Raw genomic sequence first — 23,752 nt, forward strand, 5'->3', positions numbered from 1 at the left:
GAGAACATCCTGGAACTGGGCAGTGCCTGCCACCACGAGGACATCAATAACACAGAGTCTGCTGGCAGACATCTTAGAATTGGGCAGAACCTACAGCTCGGTGACATCACTGAGACCCCCTGTAGGTAGGGAAGACATCTTGAAATTGGGCAGAGCCTGAGTACGTGCTGGCATACAGAGAACTAGTGGGAGACATCTTGGATTTGGGCAGATCTGCTGTTCTGGTGCTCCTGTCACAGAGAGGTCTGGAAGAGAACAGCTGGGATTTGGGCAGAACCCTGTGCCATAGTGACATTAGTCAGCTGCTTCTGGTACAAAGAGAACCAGCAGGAGCTACTGGGGCTAAACCAAGCCTCTGCTTGGGGCCCAATAAGCAGATACAAAATAGTCACAACTCAGTGACATCCAGAAAGTACAGCCTAATTTATGGATTGACTGGCGCAGAGGCTGGAGATTAGCCTGTACTGTCCCTGCATCCCAGCCTACCGCAGATAACAGCAAATTGGGGAGGACAACAAAAACTCAAGTCAGCACTCTTCTGAAAGGCCCTAAGCAATTTGGAGAGAGGCCAGAGAACCCCAGGACAGTCTGAAAGAAACCAAAAACATGACAAGAGATAAAAATAAAAAAAAATCTCCAGCTGCCCAACATGAGAAAATAAGCCCAGGAGAAATAAACACTGAAGAGAACAAGCACAGTAACCATCCATTGCTCGACACAGCATCAGCCGAAATTAAAAAGTACCTTCATGATCTCATAGACGAATTTAAAGCTGTACTCCTGATCCAAGTGAGGCAAGATATAAAGAGATTAATTAAAGAAATGACAAGCCCCACCCAAGAGAAAACAGATGGAAGAACTGAGGAAATCAGAAAAGAGAAACTTCTGAAGAAGAATTTAAACATAACAGAATACATGAAACAGATCCAAAGAGAATACCAGGAAACTAAAAACTCCATTGAACACTGGCAAAATGCCTTGACAGAAACTAAAGACAGCCTTCTGAAACTTGAAGAGAGATTTATGGCATATGATCGTGAAAGAAAAAGCCTCTTAAAAATAACAAGGAACCAGAAAGAAGCAATTCAAAAACTAGAAGATGATAAAAAGATACATAACTTAAGAATAAAGATGTGAGTGAGGAAGCAGGAGCAACCAAAAATGAAATACAAAGAATATTCACAGATATATTAAAGCAAAATTTCCCATTATAGTAAAAAGAAATGATATCCAGATAAAAGAGGCATACAGAACACCAGCTACAACCAAAACAGATCTACGCCTAGACATATAATAATCAAGATTCCAGAATCCACCAAAAGAACAGAATATTAAAAAGCAGCCAGAGAAAAGATGCAGTTTACCTACAACGGGAAAACTATCAAAATAACAGCAGACTTATCAACACAAACTCTTAAGTCAAGAAGGGAGTGGGGAGAAATATTCCAAGTCCTGAAAGAAAATAATATGCAACCTAAGCTCATATACCCGTCAAAACTCTCTCTCAAAATTAATGGAGAAATAAGATACTTCCAAGACAAGGAGGAACTGTGGGAGTTCATGGCCACCAATCCAACCCTACAGAGAGTGCTGAAGGACATTGCAGAGAAAGAGAGGAAGAGATACCAGGATTCCAGCAACAGTGGCAGAGAGGCCTCAGTGAACGGGGCAGACAGTGGAATGAGGGAATAAGCTGGACAAATTATAGCAGAAAAGTGGAGTAGCAGACATGAGGCAGAGACGGTAAGCTATAGTCTTTAGTATGGACAGCTCTGAAACTCTATTCAAAAAAAGGCAGAGGTCATTGTTAATGGTGTATAAGGATTTAAAAGACACAGTAGTCTTATTGCCATATTTAGTCTGAATTGAATTTGTTCTGGTCTGTCCACTCATGTCAGATTTGAGGGCACAGACATCTTGACCCAAAAATAGCAGGTTATACCATGGTAACTATCCTTACTTTCCTATTAACTTAAACTGAAATCCTGTATTACTTACATTGTCTTACTATGACTGATCTTAATTGAATCTGAATCATAAGACTATGGGTTGGCCTTGGCTGATTTTATTTGAAATTGGTATGCTTGTTAGTATCAACCCTAAAAGTTGAGGCAATTACTCTGAGGATGACAAGATGTAAAGGATATCCATACTGGTATTAATTAGTAACACCTCTCAAATCCTACAATGCTGTCAAAGTTAAGTTTTTATAAAAATAGGTGATACTATGTTTAACTATAATAAGCCAGTGACGTGGACAAATCTATTGAAAATAACAAGAGAAAACATAGTAACTACGGAAGATCATCTATATTGTGGTCTTATATGTCTTATCCATTGCATGTTTTTCTAGGAAATTGTTTTGCTGTCTTGCTATGACTTGGTTTTCCCTATAATACAGAGAGGATAGATATATATGTAGAAATTCACACATGGGTTTTTTTTAATTATTTACGGGAACAGATTATATAATGCAAGATGTAATGAACAGATACTCTGAGGAAGAGACGCTAAGAAACCCGAAGCTAATTTTGTAGCATTATGATATAAATTCTAGCAATACTATTGTTCGCTGATTAGAATGACATTGGACTGGTTTCTTGAGTTCAATTTCAGCATATGTAGAGATGGGGACAGCTATCACAAAGAGAATGAGAGATGCAATGGTAGTTACTATTGCCTTCCCTAATTTGGAACTTGACCTAAAAAGCCTCCAATGATTTGATTAGTTCTATAATATGCAATAAGTATATATAAAGTGGGTGAAGATGGGGACAACTATTTGTAAGAAACTAGAGACAGTTAGATAGACAATGAAGATCTCCAGTGGACTTGCTTTGAAATCTGTATTTCTTTAAATTGTTTTTTTAAATGTTTTGTTCTGTTTTGATATGTTTAACCTTAGCCTCTTTGAGATGTAAAACAAATGTGTAGGACTGATAACCATATTACTGAGCTTTTGTTCGATCATAGAGCAGAACGGTTTGTAGTGTCACTTTTTGAATGTCATTCTAAATACTTTAATTCTATAACATGAACAGCTATTTCTAAGATGATAATGTGTAACTTATCAACCAGCAATTTCTTACCATTTGTTTTTCTGTAATTCTGTATTATTTCTATCCTTTTTTTCTCTCCATGTATTTTTTTGTTTCCTTTTCTTTAAAAAAAAAAAGTGTAGGACTGATAACCATATTACTAAGTTCTTGTTGGATCGTTGAGCAGAACTGTTTGCAGTGTCATTTTTTGAATATCACTTTGTATACTTTAATTTTGTAACTCGAGCAACTATTTCTTGTTTTTATTTTGTCTTTTTCCTTTTTATCGGTACTGGGGATTGAACTTACGACTGCCTGCTTGCAAGGCAGGTGCTTATGCCGCTGAGCTAAATCCCCAGCCCCTTGAGCAACTATTTCTAAGATGATGATATGTAACTTATGGACTGATGATTTCTTACTGTTTATTTTTCTGAAATTCTGTATTGCTTCTACTCTTTTTATCTGTTTTTTTCTTTAAATAAAAAAAAAATCCCAGATATCCATCAAAAAGAATCTTAAAAGCTGTCAGAAAAAAGTAGTAATCATGTATAAAGATAAGGACTACAACAAACTTCTTAACACAAACTTTAAAAGTCAATACTGGAATGAATTATTTCAAACCATAAAAGCAACATCCAACCTAGATTACTATATCCTTCAAAACTTTCATTCATTCAAAATAGATGGAAAAATAAGAACACTGCAAGAAAAAGAACAACTTATGAGATACATGAACACCAAAGTAGAACTCCAAAAATAGGAATAGCTTAGACAAAGAGAACAAAGTCAAATATTTAGGTAGACTGAATATATCAAGCAAAGGAACAATAAAGTAGTAATTAGCAGAAAAAGCACACAAAGGCAGAAATAAATCAATTATCTTTTAGTAATAACTCTCAATGGTAATGGTCTCAATTCCATGAATAAAAGACACAGATAGGCAGACTGAATCAAAAAAGTCATACCACCTGTTGGATTCAAGAAATTCACTGAACTGAAAAAAATTCATAAATTAAAATTCAAAGATAGAACATATTATTTCTTGCACTAGGACCCCATAGGCAAACAGAGGTAGTAATTTTACTCTCAGACAAAAGAAACTTCAAGCTAAAACTAATCACAAAAAGCAAAGAAGATCACTGCTTACCAGTTATGGGAACAAGAAGAAAACATTTGCATATATATACATATATATATATATATATATATATATATATATACACACACACACACCAAATACTAGAGTACCTCACTTCATAAAGCAAATACTTTGTGGCATAAAAGATCAAACAAACACAAACACTATCATAGTGGGTGACCTTAACATACCATTTTCACAAAGAAACAGATCAGTTAGAACAAAAAAAAAGGCATATCAAAGCTGGACCACACCTTTGAACAAATGTATTTAACAATACCTTCAGAGTGTACCGCCCTGCTACAACATAATACACATTCTCTTCTCGGCAACACACAAAACTTTCTCCAAAATAGACCACATATTACTCCACAAAGCCAGCACAGCACAAAAGAATCAAAATCAGCCAGGTATGCTATCAGACCACTGCACAAAGCACTAGGAATAAAACCACAAAAGTAACCACAAGTTATAAACACATGGAAACTTAATAACACACTGCTAAACATTCAATAGGTTACAGAAGTAATCAAGGAAGGAATTAAACAATTTCTAGAATGTAAGAACAATGCAAGTACAACACACCAGAACCTACAGGACTCAATGAAAGCGTGAGGGCCGCTTAAAGCACTCAATGCTTGCAAAGAAAAAGAGCCCCACCCTCAAAAAAAGCAAGTGCAAATAACCTAATGATGAATCTCAAAATACCCCAAACACAGCAACAATCCACACCCAAATCTTGTTTAAGGAAGTCTGGACATATGTAATGTCCTCTTTCCTTATAAAAAACTTAGCAAGCATAGATTAGCTGTAAAGTGACTTTCATTTTAATAGACTCAGTTAACATGATGCAAATCTAATGGGAGGATTTTTCCATATACACACATGTTGTCTTTTTTTTAAAGCTTATTTGCTTTTGGTGTATTTGCAATACATCCTAATTACATTTATCCTGTGTAATTGGCACATGTACAAATCACATCTTAATCACTTTCAATTCCTCTTCCCCTCCCTACCCACTCAGCTCTCTCTCTTCTCAGGTCCCCTTCTCATTTCCACAAAAAAATAAATAAATAAAAATGGACCAAAGATTTAGAGATTAAAACAAAAGTACTGGGGCTGGGGATGTGGTTCCACAGTAGAGCTCTTGCCTCTTGCATGCACAGGTCCTGGGTTCTACACTCAGCAACACACACACACACACACAGCAGAAGTATTGAATCTACTAGAAAATAGGTGAAATTCTTGAAGACAATGCATAGCCAAAGACTTTGTCAATAGAAAACCAACTGCACAAGAAATAATTAGGATCATATAAAATTTTAAAAAACCTTTACATATCAAAGGAACCAATCAAGAGTAGAGAACCTACAAAATGGAAAAGCATTTTTGCCAACTATTCTTTGAACTGAGGATTAATACCTAGAATATATAAGTAACTAAAAACATTAGCCCTCCCAAAATCAAAAGATCCAATCAAAAAATGAGCAACTGAAATAAAAATGCACTTCTCATTACACTAAAACTCCATTTCACTCTGAAAGAAGGGCTGTTGCCATGACCTTAAAAAACGAATGCTAATGAAGTTATGGAGGAAAGGAACCCTTATGCATTGTTGGTGGGAATGTAAATTAGTATAACCACTGTAGAAATCAGTATGAAAAGTCCTCAAAACTTAAAAATAGAAACTCACTCAACCCAGCTGTACATCTTCTAGACATCTTCTCAAGAGTTAGAGACATTCTATTACAGTGATACATGCATACTTATATTTTCAGTAACACAATTTATAACAGCCAAATCTTGGAAGTATCCTATAGATCCATCAACAGATGAATGGGTAAAGAAAATGTGGTATATATGCCTAACAAAGTCCTACTTAGCCATCAAGAAGGCTGAGTCATTTGTAGGAAAGACTCTGAATCATTTGTAGGAAAATGGATGTACAGTACCTTGAGATCATAATGCAAAGTGAAATCAGGCACATAAGTTAAATATTGCATGTTTTTCTTATATGGGAAATTCTAAAATCATGTGTTATGAGAAAAGTTTCTTTAGGCACTCTTGTGTGAACATTACAGTGTGTACTCATACAAACTGAGATGGCTGCTATATCACTAGTTGATAAAATTTTTTTGGGACCATCTCAGGATGTTCATAACTGAAACACTGTTACATGGCATATGTGTTTTTATGTATGTATATATATATATATATATATATATATATATAGTTTTTTCCTAGATAATGAGATATTATTTGGTACTACATAAAAGGGGTCATCTAAGAAAAGAATGAGTACTACTTACCTACCTGACATACCTGGCAGAGGGAACAGCATAAACTTAGGTTTAGAATTGTACTTTTCCATATGGTAGCCACTAGCCAAATGTTACTTAAATTTAATTAAACTAAAAAATTTAGGGGCCAGGGACTTAGTTCAGCGGCATAGATAACTGCCTGGCAAATGCAAGGTCATGAGTTTGATCTTTGGTACAAAAAAAAAAAAAAAAAAAAAAAAAAAAAAAAAGAAAGAAATGCCGGGCATGGTAGCACATGCATGTAATCCCAGCCCTCAGGAGGCTGAGGCAAGGGAATCATTGCAAGTTCGACATCAGCATAGGCTACAAAGTGAACCCAAGACCAGCCTGAACTGCATAGCAAGACCCTGTCTCAAAAAGACAAAAAGAAAAAAAAATTATACTAATCACATTAGTTATACTAGTTATACTAGTCACATTTAATGGGATCAGTGTAACTAGCAGTTAGTATATTGGATAACGCATATAATGAATATTGTTGTAAACACAGAATGCTCTGTTAGGCTCTGCTTGCTTATAGGCAAAGAATGAGGGGCTTACTTGGGTAACAAGGAAAAAGTTCAGTTTGGTACAAAGAGTTGGGAAGAAATGAGGGATTCATGAAAGATGGCTAAAAGGTAATTAATCAAGGTCTGTATTATGAATGATCTTGCATACTATGCTTGGAATTTTGGACATGATTATTAAAGTCTGTGTGGTAAAGAACCACCAAGGATTTTAAGTATAGGAGCAACACAGTAAAATGTGTGTTTTACACCAAGTCTCAGCCTGCATCTAGGTTTTTAAACTAGGCAGGTATGAGAATGATACTATTCTGTGATACTGGAAACAAAAAGTAGAGCAAATTTGGAATAAGGATGGCAAGTGCTGAGTTCTGGATCTAGTGAGTTTGAATTGATAGTTGGGTTAAGCAGGCAGACTGATACAGGCACTACTCAGAAGAAACTGGGCTGCGGATACAGAGTTGTGAGTAGTATGGTACTGGAATCACTGAATGCATATTATGGTTTGGGAGGAGAGGTCAGTGAGGAAACAGTATTGTCAACATTAAGTGGAATAAAAAAAACTGAAGCTCATTTTTACTGAGAACAAAAAATATACAGTTTGGGGAAACCATGAAAGTTGATTATACAGTTTTACATTATGTTTAAGATTACCACATTCCTTCCCACTCCAACTTAGATATCATGTTTAATTTCTGCAATACAGTATCTTCCTTAGCAATATCCTAAACTTCTTTGCCACATCGTCATTCATAGCACTTACCTATAAAATCTATCCCAAACTTATGCACCACTGCAAAACACATCTCAGAAGATGAGACTACTGACAATATAAACCAAGTCCCCCAACACAACCAAGCAAGCCTACACTGTTACAACAATCCTTCCCAACTTTCTGTCAGCAGGTCTTCCTATTGTGTCTAGTAGCTACTTTAGACCTCTCTTCAAATTTTTATGCCTGATACTTCCTTTTTCCACTCATCAGATGGTGGAACCATTTTCGCCTCTCATTTGCTAAAGACTACAAATTTCCAAGCTTTCAGATCTGTCCTCTCCTCTTCTCTGTTGTACTCATGAGATCTCTCCCTCTAGGTCTCCTTCCCCCCGCCACCACCACTCTTTCTCTTGCCTAATGTTCACTAAGATTTCTAGTAGTATGCTTAACAAAGATGGTTAACAGTAGGTACCCTTGTCTTATTCCCAATTTTAAAGAGAAGGCTTTCAGTTTTTCATCACTTAACATGATGTTGGACATTGGCTTGCCATAAATGCCTTTTATCAGACTGAGAATAATGTAGCTATTTTTTATGGCTTTTATCATGACTGAACATTAGATCTTCATCAAAAAGTTTTTCTGTATCTGTTGATGGGATCATGTGACTTTTCCCCATTTATGTAGTGTATATTTGTTGATTTGTGTATGATGAGACCTACCTGGTATATGATCCTTTTGTTCATGTGTTGCAGTCTATTTGCCAATATCTTACTGAGAATTTGTGCATCTATGTTCATTAAAGAGACTGGCCTCCAACTTTCTTTTTCACTTGGGTCTTTGTCTACTTTTTCAATCAGTGATGCTGACTTCCAGAAAATGAGTTTCAAAAAGGATACTTTATACAAGAAGAACCCAGAAAAAAGCAGGGATAGCTATTCTATTTGCACATGGAGAAACTTTCAATCTAAGACTGTTCAGAAGAGACAAAGGTTGCTACATTACTTGCTAATGGAACAATCCAACAGGAAAACATAATAATCATAAATATATATGCACCAACATAGCAGTGCACCAAACTATATAAAATAAGCATTATTGCATATGCAAAATGAGTTAAGTACTAATATAATTGTAATGGGAGAACTCAATGTCCTTCTTCACAAATAGATCAACTAGACCAAAAGCTCCACCAAGAAATATCAGAGCTCAACTAAGCCTTTGAACAAATAAACTTAAGTAGGTGTATCTACAGTGTTCCATCCCACAAAAGAATACACATGCTTTTGACAGCACACAGAACCTTCTCCAAAATACAGCACATCCTAGCCTGCAGAACATGTCTAAGTAAATGCAAAGAAACTGAATAGCAATAAAACTGGAAATTAATGGCAAGAGAAACCACAAAAATTCCATAAACACATGGAAATTAAATAACATACTTCTGAACAACCAACAGGTTACAGATGAAATTAAAGAAAAATTAGGCAGCTTCTACAATTAAATGATAATGCCAACACAACATACCAGAATGCATGGGATACAATGAAAGCAAACTTATGAGGCATGTTCTACAGGTTAGGATGTGCTGTATTTTGGAGAAGGTTCTGTGTGCTGTCAAAAGCAAACTTCTGAGGGAAATTTATAGCGGTGAAGGGCTGTGGAGGATCACCTGGACCACTCACCATTGAAAGAAGAACAGTTATCTCCATTTTGGCTAAGCCTAGCCCTATTTCCATGTACTGACATATACAGAGCTGGCTAGGACTTTTCCTTATGCCTTCAATTGGCTTAAGGGATGCAAAAAGTCTTTGAAACAAGGAAACAGGTCAGTGTTACCCTGCCCCCTATCTACAAAATAAAACATGTGTCGGCCACTCAGGAGGGAGAGCCACTCTCTAAGCTGTCAGATAAGAGGCTATGACTTCCCAGGGCATAAAAAATTACAAATCAGAGTTGAAGCAACAACCCCAAAACATTAGATACTACCTCAAATTATGTTATCCAGATTATTCTTTCTGCATATTGCAGTAGTGATTTCAATCCTTCTACCTAGCCCAGCTCTCAGCACTCATCTACTTCCCATTTTCATTGTCACTCATCTTTGAGCCACGCCCTTCTTCACAAATGAATAAATCCCAGTAAGGTACTGTGCCTTTGTTCCAGTTAATCATTTAACTGGTACCTCATAATAATAAATATGCCCTACTGTGTTTATTCTCATCATGGGTTGCACTGGAAATAGTGAGTTAATTGGAATTCTAATAAATTTTCCATGGGATTACAAATATAAACTTCCTGGACCAAGTCTAGGAAGTGCTTTCTCTAAACTGCCCTATCAAAAAAACAGTGAGCTCAAATAAATAACCTAATGTTGAATTTCAAGCTTCTAAAGACCTTGTAGAAAAGAGCAAGTTAAATACAAAATGGACACCAGGAAAGAAATTATAAACATCAGAGTAAAAATAAATGTAAATGAAACTGAGAAAACAACACAAAGAACAATGAATCAAAAGAGTGGGTTCTTTGAAAGACTTAATTGACAAACCTTTAACCAATCTTATCAAAAAAGGAAAGAAAAGACTCAAATAGATACATTTAGGAATGTAATGTGCCAAATCACAACAGATTTTGCACAAATCCTAAAGATCATCAATATCTACATCAAGGACTTCTAGGATGATGGAGTGGCAGGCAGCAGAGAAAACAACCTCTCTGAGAATCACCATCCAGATGCTGTAATATAATATCCTTGAGAAGACAGGAAGGAAGGAAGTGGGTCCCCTGGCCCCAAAAAGAATCTGACGTGTGAACTGAAGCCCACAGAGAAAATGAAAAGAAAAACTTCAATGAAGAAGGTGGCAGCCAGAGCCTTTTCCCTGAGATAGAATTTGCTGCACAACACGAGCTGTTTGAACCTGGGGATATACAGTCACAGTGATGGTGATTGCTGGAGACCAAGGAGGCCACTACAGAGAGACCGGTCAGTGGAGGGGAGCAGTTTTCATAAAAGACTGCACTGACTGGCGGTGAGTGCAGAGAGGATTTATCCCCCCCGACAGGGAGAAAGCAATTAGCCAGGAGGTATCTTTAAGATGGATGGGCTGAGCTCAGAACGCTGAACTGCTGCTGGCTTATAAGGCAGGCACTTGTACTGTTGAGCTGAATACCTAGGCCTCATCTAGAAGCTCCCACCTGGGCTCAAACCCATGGAAATTGTTCGGACTGCTGCAAGCCCAATGAGTCTGGCCTCAGGGAAGATCTGCTGAGATTATCTACTACCCCACTAAAAAGGTACTGCTGGCTTTCTGAGGTAGACTGGCACAATTTAGGACTGTGTCTCTATAAGTTATCTACTAGTGAAACCAGAGAGAATTCTGGAAGTAGACTGTTGCTCTTTTTTTATTTTCTTTTTTAATTTTTCTTTTTCTTCTCTCTGCTTCACTAGTTTTATATGACTGTGAAAGGAGTTATTAACTTCTTTGTGGATGATGTTCTGTTCTATTCCTCTTTTTACCTCTTCCATCTCTTTTTTCCTCCAGTTTTCCTAACCGGTTTCCCAGTTTCCTCTTTTGTGCTCCAAGTCTATTTCTAATCTCTTTCTGTTCTTCTACTTTTCTAGTTTCTCCTTAATCCATTTTAAAATTTAACCCCTGGGAGCAAAATTGACACATTAAATACTTATAAACTGCATATGATTATCTGACTTGTTTTACGTTCTATTTATATAATCACAAATCTAATTCATATGGTTAAAAGTTGTAAATTAAGGGTTAGCTCAGTTTGTCATTCTATAGGCTCTGTTTGATGCTACTGGTACCACTATAGCCAAAATTGACAAAACTGTTTTACACCGCTGTTGGTCGGATAGTCCATGACTCATATTGACTAAGGGTCACAGAAAATACTGTGGCACAGTGCCAAAGAAACAGGGACTAGGCCAAACAAGCAACAACTTCTCACTTCTAACAAACTGAAGAGTTCAGACCTTCCAACGTACTCCAAACCCAAAGACCAGCTACCCCTGGAAAATACCTCAGACAAGTGGACATCACTTAAGGGTCTTAAATACTACCATATGCAACTTACAAGCATCATCCGAGGAATGAAACTAAAAAAGGAGAGAAAAAATAAAATGAGAAGATTCTTAAGCAAAATACAATCCCAGACATCTAGTTCAGGAAAGTCAAATCCAGGGGGCATGAGGCAGGACAATCTAAAGGCCTTTAATCAGGCCTTTCTGAAGTTGGAAAAATAAAGCAGTTGAATGAGGCTCTGGAGAAAAGTCAGAAACAATTTCTCAGATAACTACAAAAATTACCAAAATAAACAGCGAGTTTAGTGATTTTAAAGCAGACACAGACAAAGATATAGACAAGCTTACAAAAATTATGGGAGATCAGCATAGGAAAGCAGTGGAATCCATAAATCAGATTCAAGCAGACATCCAGGAAAATAAAAACTCCACTGAAAGTATTTGAAGCAGATTAGGCCAATGTGAGGATCTCAGATATTGAAAACGGGCTTGCAGTTAGCGACTAGGAAAAGAAAGATTTCTCGAAACTTGCAAAGGACCATAAGAAATCGATCCAGCAGCTAGCTGATAAATGAGACAAAAAAAAGAGAACAACTTAAGGTTAACTGGAGTCAATGAACAAGCAGGAAATACCAAAAGTGACATTAAAAAATATTTGCAGAAATCATAACAGAAGCCTTTCCTGGTAGAGAAAAACAACTTATAAGGATAAACAAGATATGTACAATTCCAACTAGCAATGATCAAAAAAAATCTACGACCAGGCATATTATAGTCAGGATTCCAGAAATTCAACATAAGAATAGAATCCAAAAAGCTCTTAGAGAAAAGAAACAAATCACCTATAAAGGGAAGCCCATCAGAATGACAGCTGGCTTCTCGGCACAAATCCTTAAGTAAGGAGGGCTTGGAGTGACGTACCTCAAGTTTCAAAGGAAAACAATTTTCAACCCAGACTGATATACCCCACAAAACTATCTTTCAAACTTCATGCAGAAATAAAATATTTCCATGACAAAAAGCATCTGAGGAAATTTATGATCACCAAACCAGTATTCTAAAATGATCTGAAGGACATTTCAGAAAGAGATAATAAGATCTACAGCCTTATGAACTCCAACAGTAGGAACTCTCCATAGAAAGCAAACAACTACAGGGAAAGAAAAAAAGAAAGGTCAGAGTCAACAACTAGAAAATAACATGACAAGGATAAATCAATTCATTTCAGTTATAATCATATATTAATGGTCTCAATTCACCAGTCAAAAGACACAGACTAGCAGAATGGATCAAGAAGCAAAATCCAATGTGCTACATAAAAGAAACACATTTAATTCAAAAAGAAACTCAGAAAACTGTAGGTAAAAGGATGGAAAGCAATACCCCATGCGATGAGAAACCAGAAAAAAGTATGGATATCTGTTCTATTTGCTGACAAACTGAATTTCACGCCAAGACTGACTAAAGCAGATAAAGAAGGTCATATCCTAGTACAGGCAACGGTCCCAGAGAAAACACACATTAAATATATACGCAACAAATACCAGTGCACCCAGCCATGTAAAACAATTAATAATGGATATAAAAATCAAACAATCCCTGATGCAATTCTGTTGGAAGACATCAATTCTCCACTGTCACAAAAACACAGACCGACATGACGCCAAAAAAAATCAATAATGAAATATTAGACTTAAATTTTGAACAAGTATACTTAGTAGATACCTGTAGTGTTCTACCCTACATCAGAATATGCATTCTTCTCAGGTACACAGTGCTCTCCAAAATAGAACGTATAATGACTCATAGTACATGATTAAGCAATACACTGGAATTGAAATTATTCCATGTATACTATCAGACCACAGTGTAATGAAATTGGAAATCCATGCAAAAGAAACCACAAAAATTTCATAAACACATGGAAATTAAATAGTACCTCCTGAACAACCAAGTGGGTCACAGATAAAGAAGAAATTACTTTTTACAGCTGAGTGATAACAAAACAACATATTGGAACTTGAGGGACACAATAAAAGCAGACTTAAAAGGGAAATTTATCTCAGTAAATAACCATAACAGTAAAATAGAACAAATGCACATAAACAACTTAATGTTGAACCTCAAACTTCTGGAAAAAGAAGAGCAAGCTAATCCAAAAGCTCATATAAAGGAGGAAATTATTAATCTCAAAGCAGAAATTAATGCACTGAGAACTAAAAAAAAAGTACAAAGAAGCAATGAATCGGGGCTGGGGATTTAGCTCAACAGTGTAAGAACCTGCCTTGCAAGCAGGCGGTCATGAGTTTGATCCCCAGTACCGATAAAAAAAAAAAAAAAAGTAATAAAAAAAAGAAGCAATGAATCAAAGTGTTGATTCATTGAAAGATTAAATAAAATTCACAAACCTTTAGCCAACCTTATCAAAGAAAGGAAAGAAATGACTGAAATCCACGCAATTAGGAATGAAAGGGGTTAAATCACAACAGACTATGCATAAATCCAGATCTTCTATACCTACTTTGAAAACCTGTATTCCAATAACATGGAAAATACAGAAGAAATAGACAGATTCCAAGATACATGTGAGTTAGCAAACCTGAATCAAGATGATGTAAAATCCTAAATAAGTATCAGTGAATGAAATCGAAGATGTAATTAAAACCTACCTACAAACAAAAGCCCAGTCCTTAACAGATTCATTGCTTAATTCTACAAGAAATTTAGTGAAGACTTAACACCACTACTTCTCAAACTCTTAAATGAAACTGAAAAGGAAGCAATACTTCCAAAATCAATCCTCAAAGCAAGCATTAACCTGATACCAAAATCAGAGAAAGACCCAACCGAAAAAAAGAATTATAAGCCAACTTCCCTAATGAACATTGATGTAAAAATCCTAAATAAGATACTGGCAAACAGACTGCAGCAAATCATCAAGATTACAGATTATGATCAAGTGGGATTCATCCCAGGAATGTAGGGATGGTTCAACACATGTAAACATAAATCCATAAATGTAATATATCACATTAACAGAGCCAAGGACAAAAATCACATAATCATCACAACAGATGCAAGAAAAGCTTTTGACAAAGTCCAGCACCTGTTTATGATTTTAAAGCTCTACAGAAAATTGGAATAGAGTAAGTAGTGTAACCACTATGGAAACCAATGTGGAGATTCCCAAGTGCCCATCAACTGAGGAATGAATAAAAAAGATGTGGTCTTTTTTATACAATGGAACACTACTCAGTTAGTTATCAGGAAGCATAAACTTGAGACTTTTATAAATAAATGGGTACAACTTGAGACCATATTTCTAAGTGAAACAGACCAGATACACATATGTAAACACTGTATTATCTCCCTGGTTATGAGAAACTGAAAGAGTAAACAAGAATCCAAAATGTACAATAGATATTGTGAAATGGGAAGAAAACTATTCAAAGGAAAAAAGAACTATTCTAGATGAAAAAGGAAAGAACAGTAGGAAAAAGGGAAAATATGAAAGCCAGTTATTCTATTAGTGTCTCTCAGTTCATTAAAAAGGAAGATTTGTACTAATATCAACTGGAGAAATTTTTATGCCCATATCTTGTATCCTGAACAACTACTTTACAGATAAAATGTAACATATTATCTATTGGTATTCTACTATTGTTATTAAATTTTGCTTTATCTTTTTTTCATAAAATTAAAAAATTAAAAGCCTCATACCACAGAAATATATGCACATCCATTTTTATAGCAGCACAATCTATAGTAGCTAAACACTAGAAACAGCCCAGATGCAAATGGATAAAGATGTAATTTTTATATACAATGGAGTGCTACACTACCATAAATAAGGATTTAAGAGAGGTTTTTAGGCAAAAGAATACACCTTGAGACCATAATCTTAAGTGAAATAAATCAAACTCACATGCTCAAATATCACATTATTTCTCTTGAATGAGAAACTGAAAGGATAACTAAGGACCAAAATGAAGGTCAACTATTGGGAAATAGAAAAAAAAAAATGTTCAAAGGGGAAAGGGAACAATGGAGGGGAAGTGGTAAATGAAAAAGAAAAATAGGAGAAGAAAAAATAGGAAACAGTTTTTAGAAATGAGATGGGTTAGAGGGGGTTAAAAGGAAGGGAAGGGTGTGAGGAAAAAAATCAATAAACATTATATACAGATAGAACTTTCCTATGATGAATGTGATCATTATGTATACCTAAAGTATACCAAAAAAAAAAAATAACTTTTCTTTAAAAAGGCAACACATGATTATATATAAAAAAAAAAAAAACACAGAAGATCATCATGTTAATTGATTCTGGGTTTTAAAATGATAGCTTCTGTATTGCTACTCTGTGCTAGGTAAATTCTTTGCAAGGAAAGGACATTATTTCAATGATTTTCCTCTATACACCATCAATTTTTCCTCCTCTACATCAGATGGTTCTGCCAGGAAACAAAATAGTTTCTCCCATCTTAAAAAAAAATGTATGTGTGTGTGTGTATGTATGTATGTATATATATATATCCTGGTGTAACATTCCTCTTCAAGTACTGGTCAGTTTTCTTTGCTCTCTGTACTAGAACACATACTATATATGCTTCTTCTTCTCGTTTCTCTCTTGAACCTAACCCATCAGGCTCTCAGCCTGATGCACCTAAATTGTTTGGCAACATTACCAAGTCCTCCATGTGACTGATGATTTGTATTATCTGACCCAATTACTTCAGGAATGCCTCAGAAGGGCTTCTCTTTCTACACTCCCCCTCTTGATGTCTCATCTAACTTTATGGTATTTAATATCATAGATAACTTCCAAGTTTCTATGTCTAATCTGACTCTTCCCTTAAACTCCAGATTCCTATAACCAACTGCCTATTTAATACCTCTACTTGTATTATTAGCAACAACTCAAGCTTAACATGCCCAACTTCCTGGTCCCCTTCTCACTTAAAAAAAAAGTATGTATCTTTGTACAATCTTCTTCATTTTCATCAATAGCAATTCTGAACACTCAGCTACATAGGCAACAGACTTTGTGCCTAAATTCAACATCTTTTTCTTTTACAAAGCACATCCAAACCATCAGCAAATCTCATGGCCCCACCTTCAAACCATACCCAGAATTTAAATACTTCTATTACCATCAGTATTGCCTCAGTACTGCATAATCATCATCTTCTCTTGCCTAGGTTACTGCAAAATAGTCTCCCTGCTTCAATCTGCAATATACTCCTAGTTCAGGAGGCAAAGCGGTTTTTTAAATTTATGTTTTGCTTGTTTTCTTGGGTACATCCAAACATCAAAACTAGCCCCCTTTCTTTTGAGACAGAGTCTTGGTATATTGCCCAGATTGTCCTTGAACTTGCAATCCTTCTACCTCAGCAGGAGGCAAAGTTTACAGACCTGAGCCACTGTGCCTGGCTCAAAGCTGTCCTTTTAAAAGGTATCTAGTGCTCGCTTCGGCAGCATATATATTAAAACTGGAATGATACAGAGATTAGCATGGCCCCTGCGCAAGGATGACACGCAAATTTGTGAAGCATTCCATATTTTTGTGGTATTTCTATACAATGGAGTATTACTCAGCTATAAAGAAGGATCACATTGAGATATTTATCAATAAATGGGCGCAACTTGAGACCATACTCATAAGTGAAATAAATCAATCTCGCATGTATGAATACCGAATAGTTTCCCTAATGTAAGTAATGATTCAAATATATAAAAATATGTGATAATCATGATTCCCCATTATGTGGCCTTGAAGCCTTATAAAGTTTTCACTTATTAATTAGAAAGGCTTTATTCTGGGCTTCTTGATATGGAAATATTTGAAGCTATAGTGTATGAAGTTTTATTCAAATATTTCAAGGAAAAAGACAGACACTATGGTAACTACTATTAAGTCGGGTTATTTGGTGGTGAAGCACTAGGTTGCTGAAACAGTCATGCATTGACCTGTATTGTTATATTGTTATGTCCTCTTTTATCTCAATCTCTCCCTTATTCATTAAAAAAATTATTTAGTCATTTTTTATGGTTTTTTTAATTAAGGGGAAAAAATTTTAAAAAATTAGCAGGATATATAATAGTAACTGTTTTTGATTTCCTATTAACTTGTTTTGAAGTCCTGTAATACTCCCACTATTTTGTTTTGACTGATTAGACTCTGTTCCATTCTGTATGATAGTATCAAGTTTGAGGGTATAGGCAACTACTTTGAAGGCAATAAGATTCACTAAGATGCCCATTCTGGTTTGACTATTGTCTCCTTTGGAAGTCCTGTAATGTTTACAATGCTTAAGTTTTATTGGTCTTGTTCTCTACTGTTTTGTTCAACTTTATAATACCTAATGAGATAGACAATTCTTTTTAAGGAAACAAGAGACATTATGGTAACCATTGTTGATAACCTTGTACTCTGTTTTTACATCATGTGCTATGTCTATCCTTGGTTTTGACCAATAGCTTTGTTTTGCCATATTTGACTTTATTCTTTTCCTTAAAAAAAAAAAAGTAATAAGAACTAAGGAGTAATAAAACCCAAAATGTGTAAATTTTGTTGTAAAAAAGAGAAGGAAAAAAAGTGCTCTAAAAGATACAGCAAGTGTGTTTAGGGGTGTTATACAGATGACCATATTAATGTTTTTGGTTGGATCATTGAACACAACTGTTTGCAGTCTCACTGTTTGAATGTCCACTTTGTATGCTTTGATACTGTGACTTGAGCAACTATCTCTAAGATGATAATATGTAATCTATTAACTGGTGATTTCTTACTGTTTTTTTTTTTTTTTGGTAGTTCTGTATTACTTGTACCCTTACACCGCTTTGTTTTGTTTTTTCTCTTTTTCCTTTTAAATAAAATTTAAAAAAAAAAGGTATCTAGGGTAATTTCACTCAACTCCAACTCTCGGTTGCCATCCCTTATCACTCAGGATAAAATCAAAGTCCTTACAAACTGGCTCCCATCTTGCTCCCCATCTTTTACCCTTTCTGACCTAAAGGACTACTAATTTACCAGTCCTCCTTTGTTTACTTCAGCCACACTGGCAGTCCTACTGATCAAATATTTTTCTGCCTCTGGGCCTCAGCACTTGCTATTCCTTGTGAGCCAGCATGAATTCCATCTATGCCCCTCCCTCACCTCCTTTAAGTATGAGTCAAGTTGCTCAAGATCTTCTCCTGACCCCATACAAACTCCAACTCAACCCAAACCATAATCCCATCCTTCTTCCCTTTCCTCATCCCACCCTGAGCTTTACTTTTCTTATAGCAGATGACCACACATTGGCTTGTCTACTATCTTCCTCTCAGTAGAATACAAGCCTCACTACTTAATGCTCAGTATCAAAATCTGCCTACATGTAGAACACTTGCCTATTTATTGAGCCAATAAATTATTTCTATAATTTACTTTGAAGCTGTTAAAATGTATCAGTCATACAACTGGCACTTGAGTCACAGACTACCTTCTAAATATGGTATCCATTCTGCTTAAAACGCTTCCAAGTATTCATTTCTATTCAGAGTAAATCAAAAAATCCCTAAAATCCCAGGGCCCTGCATAATCAAGCCATCAGCTACCACTCCATTCCTTATCTTTACCCTCACGTTCTAAATTCACTCCTCTCCTTCACAACCACATTTTTAACACAGGTTTTTAAGAAACCTGAAGAAACTCCATTCTAACAGTAAAGGTGGGTAATCAGCAATACAGATAATCAGCCCATCAAATGAGCAGACACTGGCAATAAATTGTTCCGTTTTATACCACTATTAACTCTTTCCAGTTGATATACTACATAAGTCTCTAAATATACGATCAACATATTGATAATATGAAATACAGGAAAATTATTCCCTTTGGGCTCTTCAGTTCAAATTTTGAATTTATACTGTAGGCAATTTGTTTTTGTCACTAACTCATTTATATACACAAGTGCAATACTGTCAAATTATTTCACTGTAATACTTGTCATTCTACAAGTGTTTGTAACTTTTCTGTAGTAAAAAAGAAAATTTCAACAAACCATCTGTCTGCTTTGTCTTAAAAACTCAGCTCTAGTAATGCTGCTCTAAATTTTAAATAGTTTTGAAAACAACAGTTTCTCACATCCTAAGAGTTAAATGTAAGACTTGACATTTTAATATTTCAGGTTTCCAGAAATTTCAATGATATTAAAAGTATTCTGTATCAAGGGATGACTTTTTTTTTTTTGGCTGAGTGTTAATTGAAATGTGAAGTCAAAACTGACCCTCCTTCAGAAATGCAAGTGAAAAAAATTAAAACACTTTGAAAGCCGGACTGTGCTTATCAATACATTTCTTCATATTTTTGTTCATTGTAGTACAATCTTATTTAATGTGACACACATTTAGGGAATTAATTTACATTAAAAACAGAAATCCACTGTACCACTGAAATATTAATTTGTCTACCTAGCAACAGAAGTACTTTCTTTTGTAACAGTATTTTGAAAAAAATGTTGACATTTACTTAATGGAAGAGCAACAAACATTAAAATTGCCAAGTAAGCCCTTTGTAAATAATAACAATAGGCTCCAATTTACTTACAGCAAGTAAGGACATTTTACAGATCTAGTCTATTGGACTTAAGTGTCAAATAATGAAACATTAACCAGACAGACAGCTACCAAAACTAGAGTTATTAAAACGCAGGGATCTAAATCTTTGGAAATTAAAGATTATCAGATGTGCAACCATGTACTACAAAATTACTAAGTGCTAGGGCACCTCAGCCTTACTTTGTCAACTAAATTCTAAGTTTCCTAACAGTAAGATAAAGATCATATAATAGATAGTACTATCGGCCAGGTCCTTGATTTGATCCCCCACACCACAAAAAAGCCCTTTGTTCAAGAACAATGAACTATTCATAGCAAAAACAAAACAAATTTATACATAAAATATGGCACTGGAGAGAGAATAAATCTTTTAGTCTTAATTGCAGAGTTCATTCAACAAATACATGACAGTTCCAAATCAGCTAATCTTAAACATAACAAAGATCCAAGACCCAAGCAGTGCCATGAAGAAAATGATTGTTCCAGACATACACACAATTACAGTAATCTCCAAAATCTCAGAGTGATGCTATAATACACAAGGATGTAGGCCAGGTTTACTTTCTGCATAGCATCCAGTGAATTAACCACATTTCTTTTTCCGTTGTTGGATGCTACACACTTATGCTATTAGGGCCATGTACCTACTAAAGCGCAAGCTCTACTCATGAGTTACATCCCCAGCCTTCATTTTTAACAACACTAATGATATACAGTAGAGTACATGTCAGTAGAATCTGAATCACTGTATGAAGTTACAGCACCTGAAAACATTTGCTAAAAAATTATGAACCAAGTATTTTGCCAATCATGTTCACCTAAATTATACCATGTAACCTAGAAAGAATGTGTGAAAAGGATTATCTGATCAATATTCGCTGAGTGACCAGAAAACCGAAGATCATAGACTAAAGTAACTAAAGAGGCATCAATGGGAAATACCAGGATAAATAAAAAGCAAGTGTAGCAAGCTGTGAACTGTGAACAACTGAAACCATAAAAAAGAGCTAATTGTAAAACAAAAACACGACACAGGCCCTAGCTAAAATTAAATATCAATAAAAAGGTAGAAACAATCAAAAAGTTCAGACCATCACACTGAGAAACAACACTTGAAATATGTCAAAAATAAAGCATTAATGAAAGTACTGACACCTCAGATTGGTTTATTTGTACTCTGAATAAAGTACACTCAAGAACATCCTCTAAACAAGGTTAAACTCTCACTCAAGTTACCATTCTGTGTATCTTCTTGGAAGAAGAAAAAAACAGCAAAATAAAGTTAATGTTACCATCACTGCATACAAACCAGATACAAGGAATCCTCCTAATTGACATCACTGAAAAACACTTATATTAAAAGCTAAAGTCGACTGTAAAGTTAACAAAAGGTAAGTTAAAAATAAATTATGTTCTATTAATGCAATGAAAGTACACAGGTGTAATATATCTACTCCAGAAAAGTATTCAATTCTTTGTTTGTGTCTAAACTAGCTCTGTGAATCTAAACAAAAAATCCACTCCAATTTCAGCAAAGAGAAAGGTTACTCTTTAATATGTTTCAAGAGACCCTACCTTGCTAGACTTTTAACTGTTAAACCAAAGGGTCTTTGGAGCCTTCATTCCATTACCCTCACTCCACACAACTCCTGGCACAGCAAAGCATTTCCTTCTACCTTCCCTGTTAGCACGGCTCCCTCCACTTCTTCACCTCTTCTCCCTCCTCCTCCTCTTCCCTTCCTTCCCCTCTTAATTTTGTTTTCTTAAACTCCTCCAGTTTCTAGGGTTCCCAGGTCTTCCCTTCAGATGCTAAGTGGGTTTCAAACCAACTTATATCTTGTAAGAAGTTCTGCCTGGATGATTTCATCTAGTCCTACAATTTTACTACCACTACCTGCTATAGAACTTCTGCAACTCAAATCTCTGTATCATCTCAACACACACAGTCTTTTGTAATTCTCTCTGTTTTCTACGTACTCTGCCTAAATAACTCTCCTTTTCCTCCATGTGGCAAAAGCCTTCTCAGCTTTTAGGACTTAAAATGTCACATCTCTTATACTCGTATACTAAAATGTCATCATCTCAGTGAAGCTTTCACCAATTTTCCCAAATAGCGCTGGTTAATATTCTAGTTTAGAAATCCAGTGCATCATCTTATAAGGACCTCACAAAATAGGCAAGTACTATCTAGAAATAAGGAAATTGAGGTTTGAGGAAATCAACTTGAAAAAATTAAACACTACAAATGGAAAACATTAACTTTAAATACAAGTCTTCTCACTTCAGGACAAATGCTCTAACAAACAATGATCCTCTGAAAGAAAAGAGATTTATACAACTGGCATTAGTTGCATTATACATTTACAATTATAGCTTCTTCTTGAACAGAGTGGAGGTAGAATTGGATAACAAGTACCAAAACAGGTAAGAAATAAATTCCAGTGTCAGCCCAGTGAGCTGTTACAGATCACAATATATTATTACATGTTCTATGAAATGTGAGGAAATGTTAATAATCTTGATTTGATTAATACATACAGCATATATGTTAGAATATCACATTGTACACCATAAATATGTACAACTATTAATCAAAATTTTAAAGACACAAAATTTTTACATGAGTCAAATAAGGGACTTAGAAATTTAGTCGTTTTACTGTCATTCATAGAAATTGATTAGTTTTGTCTGTATCTAGAAATTACCTAATTAAATGTTTAATCTAGAAAGATAATTAAAATCATTTTTAATTATACACACACCTCTAAATGAGTTAAGTATATTTTAAGAAGGAAACTAACTCAGACAATGAAAATAACCAAAGCAATGAAAGTTTAGAACACTGTAAAAGAAAGCCAGAACAGGGGCACACATCGGTAATCCTAGCACTCAGGAGGCTGAGGCAACAGGACAACCAAGAGTTAAGGCCAGTAGGGGCTACACAGTATATCTGAGGACAGCATGAACTACATAGCAAGACTATGTCCCATAAAAGAAGGGAGGGAAGGAAGATAGATCTTTACGTTTAAGATGAAATTAAAAACCTGAAGCTAATAACCAATACATAGATTTGATTAAGCAACACATGATTTGTACAATTTATTTTGTTTTTTTTATTTAAAGAAAGACAAAACAAATTAGAAAATGGACAGAATAGTACATACTGTCAAAGAAAAGAAATAAACAGTATAAATCACTAGTTGATGTATACATATTGTCCCCCCATAAATAGTTGTTCAAGATACACAAGTGGAACATATAAATGGGAATTCGACAAGGGAGACTGCAAACAGTTTGGTTCAACTATCCAACAAAAACTAAGTATTATGACTATCAATCCTATACACTTAAACATGTATGCATTTATCCATATCTTCATTTATGTTGAGACCTAACAAAACTTATT

The 23,752-nt window shown here is 35.3% G+C and overlaps 1 protein-coding gene and 1 non-coding gene across 4 annotated transcripts in view; one reads left to right on the top strand and one right to left on the bottom strand.

Annotated features, from left to right (window-relative positions):
* Ap3b1 (adaptor related protein complex 3 subunit beta 1) overlaps positions 1 to 23,752 on the bottom strand; it is a 259,442-nt gene that overhangs the window by 206,261 nt on the left and 29,429 nt on the right. The window lies entirely within an intron of this gene.
* Positions 17,208 to 17,311, top strand: LOC111755349 (U6 spliceosomal RNA). The gene has a single exon (XR_002789907.1). It is a non-coding gene; the product is annotated as a U6 spliceosomal RNA (small nuclear RNA).

This window comes from Cavia porcellus, unplaced genomic scaffold, assembly GCF_034190915.1.
Source record: "Cavia porcellus strain 051 isolate PalLab524CR breed Dunkin Hartley unplaced genomic scaffold, mCavPor4.1 scaffold_11, whole genome shotgun sequence".
NCBI classification, from domain to species: Eukaryota; Metazoa; Chordata; class Mammalia; order Rodentia; family Caviidae; genus Cavia; species Cavia porcellus.